Source organism: Hipposideros armiger, unplaced genomic scaffold, assembly GCF_001890085.2.
Source record: "Hipposideros armiger isolate ML-2016 unplaced genomic scaffold, ASM189008v1 scaffold_334, whole genome shotgun sequence".
Taxonomy (NCBI): domain Eukaryota; kingdom Metazoa; phylum Chordata; class Mammalia; order Chiroptera; family Hipposideridae; genus Hipposideros; species Hipposideros armiger.
The window spans coordinates 97989-104157 of NW_017731684.1; the positions used below are offsets into that span (position 1 = coordinate 97989).

Below are 6169 nucleotides of genomic sequence, written 5' to 3' on the forward strand. Positions count from 1 at the left end.
AGTCCATCTGTGGATGTGTCCATGCATGGGCCCTTTAAGAGGATTGCCTGTGATTCCAGCCACCCTGTGTCTCACTCAGCCACTATCTGGTTTTCACAGCCAGACATTGTGGGGTCTTCACTTCTTGGCACTGGAACTCTGAGCTGGACAGCCTGGTTTAGGTCTGGGACCTCTCTCTCATCAGTGGGTATCTCCACAGCTAAGATAGCCCTCCTGATTTTTAACTGCCACATGTGGGTGTGGGACAGTGTGCCCCATATCTCTGCTCCTCTCTCCAGCCTTGATGTGGCTTCTTTTGTATATAATCTTAGTTACAGGACTTCTGTTCAGCTTGCCTTCAGGTGACTCTAGTGGTTGTTCTGTAGTTTAGTTGTAATTTTGATGTGGTCATGAGAGGAGGCAAACACAGCCTTACTTATGCACCATCTTAACTGGAAATCCACCAACCCTATTTTTTTTTTTTTTAGGCAGATGAAGGCAATTTTATTGATCAATAGATGGCTAGAATGGACAATGGCTAGAGGGGCTGAGTGTAAGTACAGGCCACTATGTACAGGTAAGAGAGGTGGAGCTTTATTTCTTCGTCTCTTCTTCCTTGGACAGAGTTTTGATGATTTCCTCCTTCTTGGCCTGGAGTCGCTCTTCACGGCGCTTGCGTGCTTCCTTGGTCTTAGACCTACGGGCCTCAGCCTGGTCAGCAAGGAGCTTCTTGCGAGCCTTGTCTGCCTTTAGCTTGTGGATGTGTTCCATGAGAATCCGCTTGTTTTTGAACACGTTACCCTTCACTTTCAGGTACAGGCTGTGATACATGTGGCGGTCAATCTTTTTAGATTCACGGTATCTTCTGAGCAGTCGGCGAAGAATTCTCATCCTTCTCATCCAGGTTACCTTCTCAGGCATTCGAGCATTGGCAGTACCTTTTCGCTTACCTATGCCCATATGCCTGCCCTTCCTATGGGCCAAGGTGTTTTTCCGGCACCGAGCTCGGGAATGGACAGTCACAGGCTTCCGGATGGTCAGCCCATCTTTGATCAACTTCCGAATCTGCTGACGGGAGTTGGCATTGGCGATTTCATTGGTCTCATTGGGGTCCAACCAGACCTTCTTTTTGCCGCAGCAGAGGACACTAGAGGCAAGCCTCTTCTGAAGCCTGAGCATACTCATGGCGGCGACCGCAGCGACGAAAGGCAAACCCTATTTTTTCAAATGAAAAATTTTAAATACAACAGAACTGATTATCTAAATTAGTAGAGCCAAGTTTCAAACCTGCACAGCTTTAGTTCCAGGTCTGAGTAGTACCTGCTGTAGAAACATCTGCAACGACACACTATTCTAGATGGGTGGTTCTCAAGTGTGGTCCATGGACCAGGATTCATAAAAAGACAAAATTTAAACCTCGCTTCAGATCTACTGAATCAGAAATCAGGGTTGTGGCAGGTGAGGAGTGGGATGCTGGCAGCAATGTGTGTTTTCTCCCTCTTGTGATTCTGATGCAGGATCAAGTTTAAAAATTACTTATTTTGACTTTCACTTCAAGAAAAATGCTATAAATCACAGGGTGCACTGTTTAGTGCTATGATGCCATGGCCCCTCAAGGCATATACTACTCAGCAGAGATCAATGTATTGGGTTGTCGGAAAAGTCATGACGTATTTTGTCTATGTTTTTCAAAGGTCGTTTATTCATATGAAGAACAAAGATCAAGCAATGATATATTACCTATTTTGTTTGATAACCTTTTGCCATCTTTCAATGAGCTTCATAATTCCTCGTTCACAGAAGGACCTGTCTTAATTTGCGAAAAACTGAACAAGTGCTCATTTACAGCTTCATTCTAATTGAACGTTATACCATGCAAGGAGTTTTGAAGAGAGCGAAACAAGTGGAAGTCTGACAGAGCAAGGTCAGGCGAATATGGTGGGTATGACAACACATCCCATCCAAGCTCCAATCATTTTTGACAGGTGATCAAACTTGTGTGTGGTCTCGCGTTGTGATGGAACACAACTCCTTAACAATTAACAAGCTCTGGATGTTTCTGGATGATGGATTCATTCAAACTGTCCAATTGCCAACAGTGCACATTCGAATTGATTATTTGGTTCCTTGGTAGGAGCTTGAAAAACATGACACCTTGAAAATCCCACCACTCTGAGAGCATAACGTTCCTCTGATGAATGTCTGCTTTTGATGTCGTTTGAGGAGAATCATCACATCAGAACCAAGACCGTTTGTGCACCACATTGTTGTGAACAACCCACTTCTAACCACCAGTTATCAGTCACTTCAAAAAAGGATTGTTTTCCTCATATTTAATGAGCATATCACAGATGCTCATATGCACCATCAGGTGAACTTCTTTGAGTTCATGCGGAACCCAAATATCGAGCTTGCTTATGTATCCCAGCTTCTTCAGGTGGTTGTGAATGCTTGAATGATGGATGTTCAATGCTTCTTCAGTCTCTTGTGTCATGTAACATGGGTTTGACTCGATAAATGCCTTTATTTTGTCATCATCAACCTCGGTGGGCCTCCTTGACCAAGGAGTGTCGTTCAGATCAAAATCACCAGCACGGAATTTCATGAACCATTGTTGGCTCTGATGTTCTTATAGAGCATTGTCACTGTAACCTTTATGCAACTTTTCACAAGCTTGACCTACGTTTTTCCCTTTATGGAAGTAAAACAGTAAAATATGATGAAAATACAGTTTGATTTTCCATCTTCAACTTATTGTAAAATCTCCAAAACTCAATCAAATCGCTCAATTTTTTTTTAGAATGAAGCTAGAACTGTCAGTTGTCAAATATCACAGCAATACCATAGATGTGAATGACTCTAGTACTTCTAAAAGTGAACTAGTTCCATCTGTTGCAAACATGTGTCATGACTTTTCTAACAACCCAATAACTTTAGAAAAGTGATCCACATCCAGCGAACAACCCAGCTATAGCCTGACTTAATGATCATATCTTTTACATTTGGCTTGGAGTCTAAAATTGCTCTATTTTCGGGACTTTCAGTTGGTTCTATGCTTCAGTTTCTTCATATTAAAATATAGATAATGATGCTTGCTTTCTTCCCTCACAGAAATAGTCTAAGAATTAATGAGCTATATTGAACTCTTTCAGTTCCTGGAAGAAAGGGCAGTATATAAACACTATATTAATATTTTAAGCAGGTTAACTTTTTCTATGTGAGTAAGTCTTTTTTTTTTCTTTTGGTGATCAAACATGTTGTCTTTTTCCAAAATAATTTTTATTTTATTTTAAAGATTGTGTTTTTAAAGGCACCACCAACCAGATTTCTCTCTTTCTAAGAGCTGAAGTTTAAGATTCCTGGTTTTACCAGTGATAAGAGGCAGTGCGATATTGTAGCAGGAACAGTGGTTTAGAGATCCAGGAATGCCAAGTTTAAGCTCTTTATGTTACTTCTTATCTGTGCAAATTAAGGTGGCCTTTTCCTGTTTCTTGGCTTCAGTTTATTACATTGTAAAAGGACACAATATAACACAGAGTTAAAGATTACAGGTCCTGGCTTCAAAGACCTGGGGTGCATCCTGACTTGGCATTCACCAGCTGTGTGAAATTAGGTTAGTTATTTACTCTCTATGATCTGGCATCTCCTCATACATAAGGAGAACAGAGACAGGATTAAATAGTGTAATAAATCTAAAGTGCTCAGCTCAGTGCCTGGCACATAACAATAAGTTCTGGCCATTGTTATTGTTAATACAAATTCAGGTGTAGGCTAGGTGGTCCCAAAGTGGCCTTGCTGCTTTAGAATTTTAGGACACCTCCTGGACGTTTCACCAAAATTCTCCAGTTGTTTTCTTGACTGAGAATTCAAGATTCATCCTTATTCATTATTGAGCACATACTATGTGCCAGGACCATTTGCAGCACTAGGCTACAGTGTGCACAGATAAAAATCTTTACTTTTCAGGAGTTTAAACTTTCCTGAACTGTTTTTGGTACATAGAATTACTCAATACATCTTTGTTTCATTGAAAGGAATTACTTTTTGTACTGAAAAATTGTCAACACAGATAGGAAGCTATTTTTTCTTAGCTTTCAACTATCAAAGAGATATTTTTTCCCCTTTGATGAGTCCTCTCTTATTTGTTTATTTATTTTTATGAAATGATGGCCTACTTCTCAGTGACTGTGTAGAGAATTGTGGGAAGGAGTGGGTGTTCCTACTTCATCTTGTCTGGATTGAGGGAATACCTGACAAATTTGGGTAGGTTGGGAAGGAGGGCATGACAGCTTGATTAACAGGAAGCAAAAGACATTTTGAAATCCACCTGTTTAGTTGTCAATCCCTGTTTGCAGGTTAAGAAGAGAAAGGGATTTTAAAATTTAGCAACCTGTCTACATAGAGGGGTATTAATCTGTCTAGACTCTTGAGCAGCGGTTCTCAACCTTCCTAATGCTGCGACCCCTTAATACAGTTCCTCATGTTGTGGTGACCCCCAACCATAAAATTATTTTTGTTGCTACTCTATAACTGTAATTTTGCTACTGCTATGAATCGTAATGTAAATATCTTTTTGTTTTCTGATGGTCTTATGCAACCCCTGTGAAAGGGTCATTTGACCCCCAAAGGGGTCACGACCCACAGGTTGAGAACCGCTGCTCTAGAGGTTTGAGGAAATCTGAAATGATGCTGTTCCAGCCTGATGGGAGGAGGGTATTGTAAAACTCTTTTGGATTCAGACAAAAAATTTTCCTCCTGATGCTTTTCCTCCATAGCTTAGGAAAAACACTGCCAGATCTCAGCTGATGAACACATCTTAAGCAGGAAGGAGAGCACTTCTTTTATTTCTTACAACATAAATTAAACATCACAGCAGACATCAGGCTGAAAAAGGTTACAGGAACCCAAGGTACTTCCAGCACTTTATTAATGAAGTCTGGCCAATGGGTTCCAAGGGGCATGAGATTATCAGCAGCTATGGAGCCCCGGGTGGTCACCAGTCAGTCCCACAGACAGGTTGGGGCTCGAGGGAGCCATTGCTGAAGAATACCCAGTCCAATTGGTCTGGAGACAGGAACAAGAAATGCAGGCAGAGAGACAGGACCTAACAGCCTTATTATCAACTCGCAGTAGCACAGAGCCATAGTCAGGACAAGCTGGGCAGTGTCAAGGCCAGACACTTGGCTGGGCCGGTAAGAAAAGTGGACAAAGCGGTTCCCAGATGAAAGCAGTGTGTGCCAGGAAGCTTGTCCACATGGAAGGGGTGTGTGGTTATGATGAGGCCTGCTGGCAAAATAAGGTCAAGTGCTGATTCTTGGTCCAAACTGGAGACCAGTGTTGTGTCCAAAGAGACATCAGTCTATAGTTTATATATTAGTTTCCTAGGGCAGCCATAAAAAATTGCTACAAACTTAATGGCTTATAATAGATATTTAATCTCTCACAGTTCTGGAGGCTAGAAGTCTGAGATCAAGGTGTCAGCAGGGTTTGTTCCTTCTGGAGTCTGAGGGAAACTCTGTTCCATGCCTCTGTCCTAGCTTCTGGTGGCTGCTGGCCATTCTTGGTGTTCCTTGGCTTCACTCCAATCTCTGTCTCTTTTTCTCATAACCTTCCTCTCTTTGGGTAAGGGCTCCTGTCATTGGATTCATGGCTCACCCTAAATTCAGGATAGTTTCATCTAGAGATTCTTAATTATGTCTCCAAAGACTCTTTGACCAAATAAGATCACCTTTACAGGTCTGGGGGTTAGGACTTGGTCACATCTCTTTTTTTAGGGCTACTATTCAACCCACTACAATAAAGTAAAAAAAAACTTGTATTTTAATACCAAGTAATAATATGGCAATAGCTACACTTTAAATTTTTACCATTCATCAGGTATTCATTCATGATCAATGCATAGTTATTAAACATCTACTCTATGACGGGACTATCCTAAATTCTGGGACTATAGTAATAAACAAAACTGGCAGAAACCTCCATTTTCATGGAGTCTACACCCTGATGAAGGTGGGTAGAGATAGACAAACAAATAATAAATTGAAGTATATAGTATGTGTGATGGTGCTAAGCACTACAGAGAATGTGAATGAGGGAGGGGAATAGGAAGTGCCGGCTGAGAGAAGGGTTGCAATTTTAAACAGGATGATCCAGGAAAGCCTCCATAAAAATGACCATTTGAGCAAAGTCT

General features: G+C 41.3%; 1 pseudogene; it reads right to left on the bottom strand.

Annotated features, from left to right (window-relative positions):
• Nucleotides 1-466: 466 nt before the first annotated feature.
• LOC109392521 (60S ribosomal protein L19 pseudogene) lies at nucleotides 467-1165 on the bottom strand (annotated as a pseudogene).
• Nucleotides 1166-6169: the final 5004 nt, after the last annotated feature.